Source organism: Hemitrygon akajei, chromosome 6 (assembly GCF_048418815.1).
Source record: "Hemitrygon akajei chromosome 6, sHemAka1.3, whole genome shotgun sequence".
Lineage (NCBI taxonomy): Eukaryota > Metazoa > Chordata > Chondrichthyes > Myliobatiformes > Dasyatidae > Hemitrygon > Hemitrygon akajei.
The window spans coordinates 123,643,099-123,661,603 of record NC_133129.1 but is presented as its reverse complement, the minus strand read 5'-3'; the positions used below and the strand labels follow the sequence as shown (position 1 = coordinate 123,661,603).

The window sequence follows — 18,505 nt, the reverse complement described above, 5'->3', positions numbered from 1 at the left end:
TCTGTGTGGATGGTGTGCAAGGCAAGTTTTTCTACTGCACAATAATAAACCAATTTTGGAAAAGGAGAACTGGTTTCCAGCCTTCAGGTATCAATCTGCCACAGCACCATAGTGTACTAGATCATGCACCTCTGCCACCACAACTGAACACCTCAAATCATGAGCAACATGTGGCTTGCTACACTCCCTCTCCAGAGTCCCACATAGAAACCGGCATCACTGAAGGTCGGGTCAGCACGTGCTGGGTGATTCCAAATGACAGGTGGGCATCAGCAGCAGCAAATTTTCAGATTCACATACTGCTCACCACAGTCCTCTGGTCCGGTCTGCTGGCAAGTTTCATATACACCACATTCCTGATTACAGAGTGGTCACGTTCCCAGGAAAATGTCCACACAACAATGCTCTGTAACGCAAACCGTTGACGTAAATTGTCAAAATGCGTCTTCTTTGCAATTGTTAAATATTTTTCATCACTTAAATTGCACAAGAATGAGTTTTCATTCTGCATCTCACGTTTTGAGGATTTGTCAGTTCCGTAAGGGGGCATTTCAGATTACAGCAAAGGGTACTTTGTATTACTAAACCCAAGAGACTAATCCCAGAACACGCTGTTGATTAACCTGTTCAAAGAATGGAGGGCAAGATTGTAAATGCACAGGTATTGACAGCAACATCACCTCACTGGATAGCTAACTGGCACTACAGAGCAGTACTCTCGACGCAATACAGCTCAGAACACTGGTCACACGTACAGGGTGGGGTGTGCAGGACAACACGAAGGAGGCACAAAATGCATATGTAGTGAACGGGACAGGACAGAGGAGCACAGTGCAGGACAAGGGGCAGACGAGCCTTCCCAAATGTACATCATTTAACTCTGCTGTTCAATAAGCTCACACTCCTCACTCTGCATACCATGACAGCCTGACCAAACAGAGATCTAACTTGCTCAACCCATTTTCAGCACATCCACGTCTTTATGGAGTCAACGACAGGTCTCCATTATCGCACTGTGTGGAAAATGTGCCTCCTGATTTCACTCCAAAGTGCCCGGGTTTCCTTGCATGGACAGTGAATAAAGCAGAACAAGTCAAAAATATGTTTATTCTCAAAGTGGAGGGCACAATGCAAGGAAATAACTGCAGAGGAACTTTAACTTGAATTTTTGGGTTTCCAAAGCAATCACGCGCAAGATGTAACTATCAAGATTAGTACACAAGAGAGCATGAAAGTTACTTGCAAAGTTTAATACTCCACTCGATTCTTGCTTTCCTTGGCTCTTCTGCAAGTGAAAGCAGTGGGCAACTGGCCAATGCCCTGATGTCATTCCATTCTGCGTATTGGTCACTCAATGACTGAGGGAATTGGATAGCTGCACTGGGAGTCAAAGGTGATCCATGCTGATCCCTTGGTGTGTTCCTGACCTCAGCCAGCATCATGTTAGCTGCTCCTGCGTACTTAACCCGCTGTGTGGAATCAGTTCCAAGAATACAACAAGGCTGATAAACCCACTGACATCCGGACTCCCAGTTGAAATGGATAGATAGATAAGAAACTTTATTGATCCCAAAGGAACTTAGTGTGTCACAGTAGCATTACAAATACACAAATATTAGAAGAGAAGCAAGAAAGAATAAAAAATAAGTTACCTCAAACGATCTATCAGGAGGGGGGGATCATCATTTCCTCAGTTATAGGTTAACTCATTATAGAGCCTAATTGCTGAGGGGAAAAAATGACCTCATATAGGGCTCTTTGGAGCAGTGCAATTGTCTCAGTCTATTACTAAAAGTGCTCCTCTGTTCGGCCAAGGTGGCATGCAGAGGGTGAGAAACATCATCCAGAATTGTCAGGATTTTCCACAGGGTCCTTTGTTCTACCACAGCCTCCAGTGTGTCCAGTTTGACACAGCCAGCTTTTCTAATCTGTTTACTGAACCCCCAATGTGTACGTGACAGTCAGAATCAGACAAACATAGGGAAGAAGAGAATGGGATTTGTGTAAATTGGGATATGAGAGTCAGCATCGACTTGGTGGGCTGAAGGGTCTATTTTTGTCTTGTACAATTCTATGACTCAATTTACAATGGTCCACAATTAGCAGGAGAGTACATCTTCCTCAGGTCTTTATCCAATAAACATGTGGACTGGTTCAGTGACTACTCATTGACCAGTAATTTTCACTTCCAGATACTGTAGCTGCCACCAGCCTCTTCTCATCACATCACAGTTTGGACTGAGAGATACGGAGAAACACATGCATTCACTGCCCCAGTCAATACGCAGAAGCCATCTGTGCCCCATAAATGGTTGCTCACAGGGATTAAAGTGGCTATCAGGAAACCAGAAAACAATGTTTCAACATACAATGAGACATGCAATAACCTAAACAAACTGTTGCGAGGATCACCTGCCTGGTGTTTGCTTTGCTGCGAGCGCTTGTTGCAATGTGCTGCTCCAACAATCAGCTTGCTACACGCCCAAAATTTCATGATGGAGCTGGGACTACATCCAAGCCTTTACTTCAGCTAAGGACTCTGACTTACACAGCAGGGGCTTTGGAGATAAACACGAGGAGAGCCACCTACTCTCCAAAGATCTCACTGCACCTTACAATTATTCCCGGTGCTGAATCCCCCCAGTATCACACAACCAATAATGCAGGAACATCACATTTGTTTGGTACAGTCAGCAGATTTTATCGTTTAAAGAAAAAAAATAAGAATTTGAAGTATTTTTAAAGCGGTGGGAGATTGAAAAATGTTTGTGTACAGAGGGACTTGTACGCAAATCACTGAAAGTTTGCATACAGATTCAGCAAGCAATCAGGAAGGCAAACAGGATGTTAACCTTAAATGCAGCACAAATCTTATACTCCAATTATGCAGAACCCTTGTAAGACCACACCTGGAACTGCGTGTGTAGCCTACAATCTTAAAGCTGGACAGGCGAGGTGCAGCAAAGAATCACCAGGTTGACTGGTGGCACGATGGGTTTGTCGAATGGGTAGGTATTAGGCAGATCTCGCTCATACTCGAGTTTACACTATCTCACTGAAATTTACAAATTTGTCCCAGGAAAAATGCAGGGATAATGTTTTTCCTTACTGGTATGACCGGAACCAGGAATATAGGCATCCATTAGTCTCGTGAGACCATGGATTTGTGCCTTGGAAGGTTTCCAGGGCACAGGCCCGGGCAGGGTTGTATGGGAGACCGGCAGTTGCCCAAGCTGCAAGCCTTCCCCTCTCCATGCCACCAATGTTGTCCAAGGGAAGGGCAAGAGGTGATACAGCTTGGCACCGGTGCTGTCGCAGAGCAATGTGTTGTTAAGTGTCTTGCTCAAGGACACAACACGCTGCCTCAGCTGAGGCTCGACCAGTAACCTTCAGATCACTAGACCGATGCCTTATCCACTAGGCCACGCGCCAACACATGGAACCAGGATTTACACTCAAGATAAGGGATCATTCAGGATAGAGAGAAGAAATATCTTCACCCTGAGTCACAGAGACAGGCCTTCAGCCCATCCTGTCTGCCCTGACTACTACACCCATTTCCCCACATTACACCCATAACTTTCAATGCTTCAGAGTGGTGAATCATTGGAACACTGCACCCAAGAGGGTTGTGCAAGATCAAGAGAGCTAACTAAGTATTGAGGGAATCAATGGATTATTGTGCTCACTTCAGCTCTGCTTACCTCACTAAAGGAAGGCTATGGAAGCTTCCGAGAGCGCGCAGAGCAGATTTACCAGATGCCGTCGGGGTTACAGAACATGACTTACGAGGGGAGGTTAAGCGAGCTCAGGCTTTCTCTTTAGAGTGAAGGAGGATGAAAGGCCACTTGAGAGAGGTGTATAAGATGATAAGAGGCATAGCTAGAATGGGCAGCCGAAGACTTTTTCCCAGGGCGGAAATGGCTAATACAAGAGGGCATTATTTTAAGGTGTCTGGAGGAAAGTAGGGGGGGGCTGGGGAGATGTCAGAGGTAGGCTTTTTTTGTGTGTAACACAGAGAGTGGTGGGTGTGTGGAACGCGCTGCCAGGGACGGTGGTAGAGTCAGATACATTGGAGACCATTCTTTAAGAAACTCTTAGTTACGACACATGAATGAAAGCGAAATGGAGGGCCATCTGGGAGAGAAGGGTTAGACTGACCTTGGAGTAGGTTAGAAGGTTAGCATAACATCATGGGCTGAAGGGCCTCTACTGAGCTGTACCATTCTACGTTATAATTCAGCAAAAACCATGATCTCATTCAATGCCAAAGCACGTGCAAGGAACTGGACGGCCTACTCCTGCTCTCATTCCTAATGGATTCACCTATCACAAACATTACAGCGTTAAAAGATTCTACTGCAACTGTATATAAATTAAGAGGAGAGGGCCACATCAGCTCTGCCATCTAACAAAATCCATTTTTAATTTCTGGATACTAAGAGAATCAAGCTGTATGGGGCCAATACACAGAAGGGGCATGAAAAAGCATTGTTTATTTCCTTTCGTAATTCATAGCAATTTTATGCATTTATATTCCACTGCTGCCACAAGAGAACAAATTTCACATCCAGCAAGTTAGTGGTAATAAATCTGGCTCCGGGGTGAAAGGTCTGATACAAATCTATTGAGAAGCAGTCGGGGCACAGGAGTTTGAATTGCTTGCTGCCTCTTCAGTTTGGAACGTGACATGAGAACGCTGTTTATAAGCGACCGGAGAAACATCACTGGGGAATAAATGTCAGGCTGCCTCAGGTTTGCCCATGTATCTACAAGGAGGATTTATGGCCCTTGAGCTCTACATGTGCATAATGCAGCCCCTGCCATCTGTTAACCTCCACTTCATCGTAACGGGAACTTCATGTGGAACCTGGCAACTGGCTGCGAACGAGAGTCACAATAGTCCCATTGGTCAGGGAAGCACCTCAAGGTTGAAATTGTACCAGACATTGATTTTGATAGATTTTCTCTTGCAGTAAATATTGTCTTTTTTTAAATGCATTTTTGTTTACAATCGCAAGACACTTCTAGGCATCAAGAACTTCAAGCACTGCAGGTTTACCCCGTCAGAGAGCTGCACGTTGTGGAGGAGCTGGACTTTGTATGGACCGTGTTGCTGCCTGCAAAGAGAGGCGTCGGAGTCGGCGCACAAAAGTCGTGTGCAGTCTAACAGCGGGTGATTATCTTGGTGGTTTTCCTTGTGATCACAAGACCCTGTCAGACATTAGTAATGTGGAATGCTGCAAGTCCAGTGGTTTACGAGGGGTAATTGATAAGTTTGTGGCCTACGATAGAAGGAGTCAATTTTAGAAAAACTAGCACATTTATTTTTCAACATAGTCCCTTCCTACATTTACACACATAGCCCAGCGGTCTTGGAGCGTACGGATCTTGGACCTCCAAAAAGTGCCCACAGATGGGTGATTGATAGGTTCGTGGCCTAAGATAGAAGGAGATGAGTTATACAGCTCTCGTTACATGCACATGCAGTGAAACTCTGAGTGATTATGCAGAAAGTATGAAGTTAATAACTCATCAGGGGTCATTGATAAATTTGTGGCCTAAGGTAGACGGAGATGAGTTATTAACTTCAAACTTTCTGCATAAGCATTCAAAGAGTTGAACTGCATGTGCATGTAACGAGAGCTGTATAACTCATCTCCTTCTACCTTAAGCCACAAACTTATCAATCTCCCCTCGTATTGACGAACAGACGGCAGGGGAGCTGCGTTGCCTCGGTTGTAGCATGGACTAGGCCTCATGCTGTGGTATCACATACTGCAGCTGCCCAGGAGAAGTGGCGCGGCATCAGTGCTGCCCTCTCGCGTGCGCTCGGTGGAAGACAGGCTGAATCGTGTTCATCTGCAGACTGTTGCAGGTCTGTTCTTGCCAACAACATCAATGGTCTCAGGGACTTGGGCTACAGCATGTATTTTTATGTGACTGTAGGTTTACTGCTATCTTATATCTGCCTCTTGCTGTGTAAGTGCTGGCACTATCCTTTGTACCTTGCCTACAGGTACGCTGTATTGTTTGGCTGTATTCATGGATAGTCATGTACAGTTGATTGACAATTAAACGAGCTCACTTCCAGTTATAGGGCAAGTAGCAGGCATGCTGAGGTATGATCTAAACTGAAGGATAATGTGATGCCACGCTGGTGGCTGTCACAATAATGTCAAGGGCAAGAGGATGGAGGATTAATCCACAACAGAGTGCTGGGAGATAATAACTTATATATGCACACTTTTCCCCCCATTGAAACTGGGTTTAAAACCCTAAAGCATTGATCCTAATTGTACAAAGCGCAAAATGCTGGAAGAGCTCATCAGGCCAGGCCGCATCTATGAAAAAAGCACAGTCGAAGTTTCAGGCCGAGACCCTTCATCAGGTGGAGTTGACTGTACTTTTCTCCCCATAGATGCTGCCTGACCCAAGTTCCTCCAGCATTTGGTGTGTGTTGCCATTGTCATGCCCTGGTTCATGTTTTTACTGTTGTACTCTGTAAGAGCAGTCTGTTCTGCTTTCAGTCTGTTTGGGTTATTGTTGAAGATAAGGGGTCTCCTCCAATTAGGATGGTGGAACTGGGAGAAGGTTCAAGATAACACGGGGATGGGGGGAGGTTTTGTGAAGGACACCAAGGTTGGTCTTGGATTTTTTTTTTGTTCGGCGGGAGGTGAAGAGGGAAGACGCTGGGGAGAAACTGGTCGTAGGATTCGACCCGGTGGGGGACCGTGATTCCACGGAGCAAGGTGCCGGGGTCTACTGATGATTGGTTATTATGCATAACTTTTGAAAGAGTCGAACTCCAACTTGCACACATTTGACTGTTTAATTATAAGGGGTCTTTTTTGGTTTTTTTCTTTAGTTAAGATTCATAAATATAATTCCTTCAATCGTATGCAGTGTACTGTCTGTTGTTTCTTGGCACAGGGTAGCAAATTACACAGCATCCACACAAACCGGGGTTTGGGGTGGGGGAAACGTCTCAATCTCACGGATTTGCTGTGACCGGAGTGTGTATTCCCTAGACTTACGTAGCCAAGGAAACCAGCGGGGTTTCACTTGGATTTCCAGCATCTGCAGACTTTCTCGTGTTTGTGACCCTAACAATGCAAGTCTGTTAACTACCGCTAAAACCAGGCAACGTCTTTGCTTGCCATGGTGGTGAGGCAAATGATAAATCATATCAGAAATTCAAGGAATTTTAATTAAACCAGCTAAACAGGATCCCCATAAACAACAGATAAAATTAGACAAGCAATCTGACAGAAACAAATGCTGGTCACAGCTCAAACAACCACTCTTGCCCAAAGGCACGCTTCAGGGATTTTTGCCCTAGACCTTGACATAATTTGATTGCCATCGCAAGCAGCTATCTCCACAGTGTCACTGGGACTTGTGTGAACAGAGCAAGCAGCTCGGTGCCTCAAGTAATGGGATTTGTGACGTCAGCAGCACCAAGCTGAGAACTGTCGATTCAACATGGAAGCATGCAGAAATAACAGAATACAGGAGCTTGAGAAGAGCTGTAATGAGGAAAAAATAATATGGGCAAAGAGAAAGTACTTTTAAGTCTCCAGTACTAATTAAAATATGAAAGAGAAAGTCTACTCTTATAATAGTTCATCTCCAGTTTCAGTAGAACTGACTACCATCAGAAAAACAACATTGCTTAAAAGCCTCTGCAATGACGATAAAGCCATTTTCTTTGATGTTCGGTGTATATCTGATTTCTTGTATTTAAAGGAATTTCTCTCTGTGAGAACTGTGGAGAAACAGGACAACTCTGATGGCAGCTTCCTGATTTCTGGTTCCACCTACAGTGATTCCGTTATCCCCTCACCCCCTCAGCGGAGGTTACTGCGGTAAATTACAATGCCGGGCACTGGGATTCATTGGATGGTAGGAAGAGCATCTCGATTTTACTGATTACGGCTGAGATATCATGCTGGAAAAGGGCAGCACAATGCCACAGCAGCTAATCCTGCTCTCCCTCAGCCTGACAGGCCTAGGTCGATCCTGATCTCTGGCGCTGTGTGAAGTTTGCACATTTTCCCTGTGACCTTGGGTTTCTCAAGCTGTGCTTGTTTCCTCCCAAACCTTACCGAAATGCTGGCTGGTAGGGTTGACCGCAGTAAATTACCTCCAGAGTTAGGAATTGATGGGGACAAGAGAAGACAAATGGGATTAGTGTAGATAGATGCATGGTGGAGATACAAGAGGCTGAGCTGACTGCTTCATGTTGTGTGGCTCGAAATATAGAACAGGTTAGGTAGGCCATTGTGTACAATTCTGCTTACTGCATTCCAGGGATAATGTAACAGCATGAGGAGGGGAGTTACCCCAATCAAAGCTAGTTCTGATTTCTTTGGAGCATTGAAGACTTGGGGGAGATTTAATTGAGGTGTATAACATTAAGGGCTATAAAAGGTAAACTGAAAGGGCCCATTTAGCAGAGAAGTCAGTAACTGAGGACCATTGGTTTGACTCAATTGGTAAAAGAATTTGGAAAAAAAAAGTATTTCCCTTAATGACTGGTCTGGAAGGAGGCAGTTACAAAATATCCATTTCATTTCTCGGCCATATTTTTATTCCCCGATATAATTGTTATTTATTTATCAAGCTAAAGCACGTAACAGGCCGTTCTGTCTTTCAAACCACACAGCCCAGCAGTCCCTGATAAAACTCTAGCCTAATCACAGGACAATTTGCAATGACTAACTAACATACCAGCTAGGACATCTACACCAGTACTGTGAGAGGAAACTGGAGCACCTGTAGGAAACCCATGTAGTCACAGGGAGAATGTAGAAATTCCTCACAGACAACGCTAGGACCTATTGAAAAGCCAATGCTTCTTGTTAGATTACTCTTGTATTCTGCTTTCCCTTTTGCTGACCAATTCACTCATTTCCTTTGCTACTGTTGCTAGGAAGATGTTTGCTCAATCTAGACATTTAAACGCTGCTGCATCAGGTCAGGCTGAAGGGTGAATCAACAACTCACCAAAATACATTTCACATATGAAGAGAACTATGGTTCTCCATTCAATAGGCTTGATACACCAGAGGTACATTTTGTAAGGTGTTTACAATTAGGAGATATGTGGTGCTTAGTCAGATTTATTGTGTTGTTTGTAATTTATCATTCCATTTTTCTCCCTCAAGCAGCACCAAGCGTCAGGATTGAACCCGGATATCTTGAACTACAAGGCGGCCGCTGCAACAGCTGTAGCACTCAGCCACCTTGGTTCTGCTTGGCTAAGTGCACGTGGTGAGCAGAACGTGAGCAAGCAGATCCGGCATCTCACACTGCACATACTTTCCCCTACATCATTACCCTAGATGACTTGTGGTCTTGCTGGCCCCCATTTTCGAAGACAGAAACTGGCACCGAGCAAACCCTTGGGGTGTTGGTTCCGATGACCAAAACCCTGATCAAGGTGTTAGATATCGCACACTTACTGAAAGACAAGGGAGGTTTAAGGCAGCCTGGGGAGCAAGGGCATGAGAGATGAAACACAGGGTGTATCAGAGTAACCAGACAGAAGACTGGAAGGGCAGACTTGATTATGTCTCTAGTTGCTGCAGACGAACTGGGTGCAGAGACAAGAGTGCTACACTGAACTATAACTGAGAAGGTGGAAAAATTACCTCAAATATTTGCCGGGTTTCTGTTCGCCACAATTTCCTCCTCCGCCTACGACTGGATGCTTCAAAATAACGTTTCAAATAGAGTGAAACATTTTTAACAATGACATACATTTCACTTGACTAATCCATTCCATGAAACAGATGTGAAAGTCTTTACTTTCTTTCTACAATCTTTGCAGTTCTCTGTCCAGAAGGATTGAGGGGGATCCGGTACTGAGTATGCTTGTGACAGAGAAAGTGCTCAGCAATGGATCCTCCACAATCGAAAGATCATAAAGTACATCTTTTGACATTAAGGGAACAAAGTGTTTCAGTTTAGTGGTGGAAAGTGACGCTGAGCCAATATGCCATCGAATGGCAGAGCAAGCATGGGGAATGACAAATTGCTCCCTCTTGTACACGTTCCCACTGTTCTTGTACTTATTAGGAGAAATTTAATAGAAGGCCTCAGCCTTTCTTTAAAGCCTTATGTGCTTGCCATTGCAATTGTGCACAGTTCCTGTCACGAGGTGACATTCGTTCACAATGCGTGCAATACAGAGGGCTCCCCGCCACATGAGGTCGGTTTTAAAACTACAAATAGCTGACAGAGCGTGACCCTGGAGTGAAAACAGTAACCCATCTCCCAAACATTCCCCGTTTTCCTACTTGTTTACTCGCTGAAAGTTTTGGAATGACTCATGTCGTAGACAGCAGTCAGAAAGTGGGGCAGACAGACAGGAAGCAGATGATCAGTATATTCTCATTACCACAGTGAACAGAATAAGCCTACGGAGAAATTAAGACTTGATGGAAACAAATCACCACAAGCCCCCTGCTCTACTCGCTTTACACCTATGAATGTGTGGCTAAGCACAGCTCCAATGCTATATTTAAGCCTTGCTGTTGATACCACTATTGTGAGCCAAATCAAAGATGGTGAAGAATCAGCATACAGGAGGGAGTTTGAAAGTTTGGCAGAGTGGTGCCATAGCAACAACCTCTCACTCAGTGTTATCAAGACCAAGGAACTGATTATAGACTTAGGGAGAGGAAAACCAAATGTCCATGATACTCAGAGGATCAGAGGTGGAGAAGGTTATCAACTTTAAATTCCTGGGTGTTACTATTTCAGAGGTTCTGTCCTGGACGTGCAATTATGAAGAAAGCATGGCAGCACCTCGACTTCCTTAGGAGTCTGTGGATATTCAGCATGTCGTCTAAAACCCAAATCTTCAAGATTTTCTACAGGGGCACCATGGGAGCACCCTGACTGGCTGTATCACCGCCCGGTATGGGAACTGTACCAACCTTGATCGCTGGGCACTGCAGAGAGTGGTACAGAGAGCCCAGTGCAGCTGTGGATGTGAACCTCCCCCACCCCAATCATAAACTGTTTCAGCTACTTCCATCTGACAAACGGTACTTCAGCATTAAAGCCAGAACCAACAGGCTACAGGGCAGCTTCTTTCTACAAGCCTTGAGACTTGTACATTCACATGTCTGTATATTGCAGAATCATAACGCAAAGATTTTTACTCCCTCAATTTGTAGGACAGATGTAAGATTTAAATAAATTTAAAACATTGACATACTTCTGTGGATGTGTAGTGGAGAGTGTATTGACTGGCTGCATCATGGCCTGGTACAGAAACACCAATGTCCTTGAACAGAATATCCTACAAAAGATAGTGGATTCAACCAAGTACATCATGGGTAACGCTGTCCCTACCATTGAGCACATCTACATGAAACACTGGTGTAAGAAAGACCCTCCCCACCTAGGACATGTTCTTTTCTCACTGCTGCCATCAAATAGAAGGCACAGGTGCATCAGGAATCGCTCCACCCAGTTCAAGAACAGTTGCTACCCCACAACCATCACGCTCTTGAACAAAAGGGGATAAGTACACTCACTTGCCCATCCATTGAGTGTTCCTACAACCAATGATCTCACTTTAAGGACTCTTTGTCTCATTATCTCCTGTTCTCGTTATTTATTGCTACTTTTTTTATATTTGCATTTGCACAGTTTGTTGTCTTCTGCACTCTGGTTGATCTTTCATTCCACCTGTTATAGTTATTATTCTATTGATTTGCTGAGTATGCCCACAAGTAAGTGAATGTCAGAGTAGTAATGGTGACGTACACTGTACGTACTTTAATAATAAAATTTACTTTGAACTTTGAAATCAGAGCAAAGGGATCAGACACACAGCTGAATGGATCCAAATTCACTTTACAGCTTGTTTCATCTGCATGTCATATGTTTTACATCAGTCTGGGTATTTTATTCATATCAGAATGAGGCAATGCCTCAAGAAGGCAGCATCTATCACAGGTCCCCACCATAGTGTGGCGGTTAGCATGGCGCTAGAGCAGCTTGGAGCATCAGAGTTTGAAGTTCAGTTCTGAAACTGACTGTACGAAGTTTGTACGTCCTCCCCTTGAGCATCTGGGCTTCTTCCGGGTGCTCCGGTTTCCTCCCACTTTCCAAAGGGGTACCAGTTAGCATGCTCATTGGGCATTGTAAATTGCCCTGTGGTTAGGCTGGAGTTAAACAGATGGCTTGCCAGTTGGTGCGGTCCGTTGGGCTGGAAGGCCTGTTCCTCGCTGTATCACTAAATAAAACCACCCGGCCACGTCACCTTCTCGTAGCCACCATTGGGCAAAAGGTGAAAGAACCCTCAAGTTCCACACCACCATTTTCAAAAACAGCTGCGTCCCCTCAACCTTTCAGTTCTTCAATCAACCTTAATTATGACTCCGGTCATAATGTTTCCACAGCTGCAATGAATTGTACGTATGACAAGAAACTCAAATTTGATTCTGAACAGGCCTCTGAAGGAGTTTTAATAAAGAGGCTACCACTGGGCATCGTTCTTGCTGCCCACTCGTGGAGATAAAGGCAGGTCACTGAATCACACAATAGAAATGAGAACCACAGTCCTAGGGAACACTACAGACAGGCAAGTGAAGTCTTGTGAACCAACAAATCTTTGGGAGAATTTATCTAGTGGAGATGGTTAGGTTTCACTGAAAACATTGGAGGCTGGGTTCTGCAACAATATGCTGCCTAGTTGTAATCTACCACACAAAGACATGCATGAAGTTGGGCAGCCTCTTCTCCTAATTAAACATCAACTTCTCACATAATGAGATTAACAAGAGACTAATTAGATTTAAATAGGACAGTTTGAAGGACATGTTGAAAGTTTGCCATAAAACTACATTCTGTTTCAGCAGGCTGATACACACATGGTTATTGTAGAACCTTTTGTTACATCAGGACATTGCAAAGCTTTCTATAGTCAACAAAATACCTTCCAACTATGATCATTGCTTTAATACAGGAAACAGCAGCAGCCAATTCTTGCACAGCAATATGGTTATAACTCATTAATCAGTTTAAATGTTGATGAAAGGATAACAAGATAACCCAAGTACTCTTCAACTAATGCCTATTACGCCAATGATACCCCTTTCCCTTGCCCAATAGAGACTCACCTGACGACAGGTTAAGTAAAGGAGAATCTGAGCTTTGAGAAACTCCACCTGAAAGGAATAAACTGCTGTTCTCCACACTGGCCACTAGGGGCCAGTAAAGCTCACGCCCCAGCTCCAGTTTCTCAAGCCCATTCACATCCACCAGCTCTCACAACCACTCTGTCCCTTGTGCGTGCAGGCAGGACGGAAGGGAATTACGATAACACGGCAAGTTGGATTGTTGAGTTTAGTTATATTAAGTTGCTTCACAGTCAACTTGAATGCCAGATCAACCCACCTGTGGCATCCATCATAGGGAAATGCCCACTGCTCATTATTACCATCAGGGCTACAGGCGTTTAAAGACCCACACTGAACAAGTCAGGAGCAGTTTCTTCCTCTCAGCCGTCAGATTCCTAAATGATCCACCAACACTACCTCATTATTGGACTTTTGCACTATTCATTTTATGACTAAGGCCTACATTGAAGATCATCTGGGTCTCTCTTCCCGCCATTACAGACATTTACACTACACACTGCATCCACAAAGCAAACAGCATTATGAAGGACCCCACGCACCCCTCATACAAACTCTTCTCCCTCCTACCATCTGGGAAAAGGCACCGAAGCATTCAGGCTCTCACGACCAGACTATGAAACAGTTTCTTCCCCCAAGCTATCAGACTTCTCAATACCCAGAGCCTGGACTGACACCAACTTACTGCCCTCTACTGTGCCTATTGTCTTGTTTATTATTTACTGTAATACCTGCACTGTTTTGTGCACTTTATGCAGTCCTGGGCAGGTCTGTAGTCTAGTGTAGTTTTTTTTTTCTGTGTTGTTTTTACGTAGTTCAGTGTAGTTTTTGTACTGTTTCATGTAGCACCATGGTCCTGAAAAACATTGTCTTGTTTCTACTGTGTACTGTACCAGCAGTTATGGTCAAAATGACAATAAAAGTGACTTGATTTGACTTTGAAAGTGACAGTGACAGAGTCAGTGAAAATAGACGTTAAAAGGACCATTCACAACATTGCATTTAGCTACAATTCTGCATGCAACAAGCCTTCACCACGTTGTACATTTAAGCACTAATGGTGATTCATGTGGTGAGCCTTGAACTGCTGTGTCAGAAGGTTAGGGCTGAAATTCTACTCAAATAGTTTTAGCACCAAAGTTTTGCCGCTGTGCTGACAGAGAGGAAGCATCAACTCCCTGCTCAAGGCCATCAAAACCCCAATTCAAAGCAAAGCTGCAGGCTCACTCCCAGCGTCCTGATCTACATTTCACCTTCAAATCGCCTTTCTAATAAATCCAGATTGTCTGGATGCTACAGAATGCCTCTCTTTCGACATCACAATGATAACAATTCTAAGGTTTTTCACTAGCATCAGGGAGCTATCGGATGTTCTGAATGGGATGTGAAAGGGTCTATGTAAATGCAGACCTCTCTCTCTCTTCCTTCTTTAAAATTAAAAACAGCCAAGTTTGCTAGGGCTCCTCTGTGTCTAAATCAAAATTAAAGGTCTTTTAGATTCCCCTCATTTTGCTTTCCCCTCAATAGCTCCGTCTTTGCACAAAAATTTACCCCCACGTTATCCAACATCCGCCCTATTCCGAAAGAATGCAACAATGTCTTGCTACAGGATACGCCACATCAGTGCTCGAGTAAAACAACCCTTGTTCAAGTTGAAAATAACAGCGTGCCCACTTGCTTTTCTTATCTTTTCACCAATGTTTTAACTGATGCACCATAGAATGCATCGTGGTTTGGAATGGCAACTGCTCCAGACCGCAGAAACTACACAGACTTGTGGACAAGGCCCAGCACAGCACTGAAACCCCTTCAGTGGCCTCTGCTTACAACTTGCTCCCTTCAGCAAAGCAACCAGCGTAACCAAAGACCCCACCCAACTCAGACAGTCTCTCTCCTCTCGTGCTTAGAAGACGAAAGCATGTCAGGCTCAAGGACAGCTTGTAAGCGCAGTTATAAGACGGAATGGACTTTGTGTATGACTGATTGGCCTTGTACTCACAGTCCAGCCTGTTATGGGTTTGCCCCTTGTCGTCTGCCTGCACTGCACTTTTTCTCTGTTACACTTTATTCTGCGCTGTTTCATCTTTAACACGGGGGGGGGGGGGGGGAACACCGAGTGGCCACTCTCTTAGGTACCTGCTATACCTAATAAGGTGGAGACCGAGTGTAGGTTTGTGTCCTCCTGCTACTGTACCCCATTCACTTCATACATAAACCTATCGATCCTCAAAAATCGACGGACCCCAGACGGCAGAGTCAGGTCGTGAGTGCCATTCCTATTTAAGGAAATGGAAGCAGAGAAGGTATGCTGGGCTACAGGTATGATTGAAACACAGAGGCCTTAGATCCCCCATTCCCGACTATCCTGCTGGCAAATGTACAGTCTCTGGAAAATAAAATTGAAGACAGAGCAAGATTGCAGTACCAGCAGGGACATCAGGAACTGCTGTGCACATGTTTCATGGAAACATGGCTCCCCCATGCTATTTCAGATGCAGTGCCGCAGCCCGATGACTTCACCATTCTCTGTGATGACAGGTCAGTTGAGTCCTTTGAAAGGTAGTGAGGGAGTGTGCTTCATGATCAGCTCATCACGATGCACAGACGTGACGGTTTTGCGTCAGCCTTGCTCACTCAACCTGGAACATCTAATGGTCAAGTGTCATCTATTTTATCTGCCGAGGGAGTTTTCAGCCATCGTCCTGGTAGTGGTGTGCGTTTCACCTCAGGCCAACGTCAAGCAGGCACGAAGTGGGCTGAGCACTGTGATCAGCAGTCACGAGACATCACACCCCGATGCTTTCCCTGTCATTGTGGGGACCTCTATCGGGTTAGATTGAAGTCAACTCTGAACCACCACCAACCATAGCACCCTTGGAACCAGAGGAGCCAACACACTTGAGCACTGTTATACCACCATCAAGAACACTTACTGTGCTATCCCATGCCGGCACTTTGGAAAGTCCAGTCACCTGACTATACTTCTCCTCCTGGCATATAATTAGAGACTGAAGGCCGTAGCACCAGTGGTGAGGACCAAGAAGGTAGGGTCAATGCAAGCAGAGGACTGTTTTGAGTCAGCTGACTGGACAAAATTCAGGGTTTCATCTTCAGATCTGAATGAATAAAGCACAATTGCTCCGACTTAATCAAGACCTGTGTGGATGAGTGTGCGTGCATGCTGGAACATACCAGGACATACACAAACCAAAAGCCTTGGATGAACTAGGAGATTCACAGTCTGTTAAGAGCTAGATATGTGGCATTCAGACTGGCAGTCCAGAACCGTACAATAACTCCGGGTATGATCAACGGAAGGCTATTTTAAAAGCAAAAAAAAACAATTCCGCTTGAAATGAGAGATGGAATCAGATGCACGTCAGTTCTGGCAGGCTTTCAGGCCAGTACTTCCTACCAGGCAAAATCTATCATCATGAATGGCTGTGCTGCTTCACTCCCAGATGAGCTGAACACCTTTGGTGCATACTTCGAAAGGGAGAACAAAACCCACCCCTGCAGCATTTGGCGATTCTGCAATCTCCATCTTGGAGGCTGGCGTCAGAACATCTCTCATGAGGGTGAGCCCTTGCAAGGTGTACCAGGTAGAGCACTAAAAGCCTGTGCCAACCAGGTACGGGTTAGGAGGGAGCACTGCACAGGAGCAGAAAAAGCTGCAGACTATTGCAAACTCAGCCAGCTCCATCATGGGTTCTAGCCTCCCAATCAGTGATGACATCTTCAAAAGGTGTTAGCTCAAAAAGGCAGCATCAAGGACCCCTCATCACCCACAACATGCCCTCTTCTCAAGTACCAAGAACTGGCAGGCCACAGCCCTACCTTCCATGTCCTTTATCCCCATGCAGACACTAAAAGCAATTAAGCTTTTTAAAAAAAACTTTATCAACAGTCTCCCATTTTCACGTAAACCTGAATTTCCTCGACTAATCCATTTGTGTTGAAGCAAGGAAGCTTTCTGCAGAATCTTTTTTTAAACTGCAATTTCACTCACTTTGCCTGCCCAACGAAGGCACAACTTCCTCCCTGCAGAGCCTATTTAAAACATCCACCCATGCATCTCATCTGTCAGGGTGAGACTAACCTCTTGCACTCCCTGTACACATTGCCAAGATACCTCTCCACCCCTAAAAAAAAAGCCTTCCACAGCTGGTCTAAAGCTCTGCCAAATGTCAACGTCATTCCTCAGACTAACAAAACATCCCCCGCCCCACCCCTTTCATATAGCCGTCAATTAAGTCTGTTTTGAGCTTCCTTTCCTTCAAGCTCCTTACTTGGCATTGGTGTCAGGAGTCACCAGGAATGTATCTATCATCAACATACATACACACACACACAAGAGATTCTGCAGATGCTGGAAATCTTGAGCAACACACAAAATGCTGGAGGAATTCAGCAGGTCAGGCAGCATCACTGGAGGGCAATAAGCAGACCGAGACCCTTCATCAGGGCAGGAAAGGGGCAGAAGCCAGAATAAGGTAGAGGGGAGGGAGAGGAGCACAAGCTGTCAGGTAAGACAAGGTGAGGGGGAAAAGGGGATGAAGTGCGAGGCTGAGAGGAGATTGGTGAAGAGGTCTATCTTCCACATCTGTGAGCTGCTGATCCATTACCTATTCTCTGTGCACAAGACACTGTGGAGGTTTGAGATCATAATGGATCACAGGTCTCAGCAATGGTCTTCAATAACCAAGTGACCAGCTTTAACAGGAATAAATTTCAACACATGCATCAAATTTGGGAAGATTTTTGTTAATCATCCACTCCACCCAGAATGGGGCAAATCTGCTAGAACGTACTCCGGTATCCCCAAGAGAGATCATGGATTTCAGTCTGCTCTCAGTCCTTACGTGTCTCCGGAGGGTCCTCTCAAAATGCACAGGGATCCCTCAACTCTCAGGCTGACTAAAAGTGCCCTGTGCCTGAGATGGCTCTATAGTCTCCATTCAACCAAATGGAAGAGAGAGACAGAGAGACGTTTCAATTATTTAGGGGTGGTTTACTAGTGTCAATGTGTGGGTGTGCTTATTAGCTTTATTTTACTATCAGTAAACCATAAGACCATAAAACACAGGAGTGGAATTAGCCACTTAGCCCAGAGTCTCCCCTGTTATTTTCCTTTTCTTTTTTTTTGTAATTTATTTTTTTATTGAAGTTCATCATCAAACAAACATTTCCATAAGATGTATGTACAATGTCCTGTGTATGTTCCGGAGGCGCCCAACCCCGCCGTTGGCAACTGGTCCTGCCGGAGGAGTATCGGCAGGCTGTACTCCAGGCCCTACATAATGATTCTGGACACTTGGGGGTGGAAAAGACCTATGGATTACTCA

At 44.8% G+C, this 18,505-nt stretch overlaps 1 protein-coding gene across 1 annotated transcript in view; it reads right to left on the bottom strand.

The window, feature by feature from the left end:
* dgkza (diacylglycerol kinase, zeta a) overlaps positions 1–18,505 on the bottom strand; it is a 463,144-nt gene that overhangs the window by 377,042 nt on the left and 67,597 nt on the right. The window lies entirely within an intron of this gene.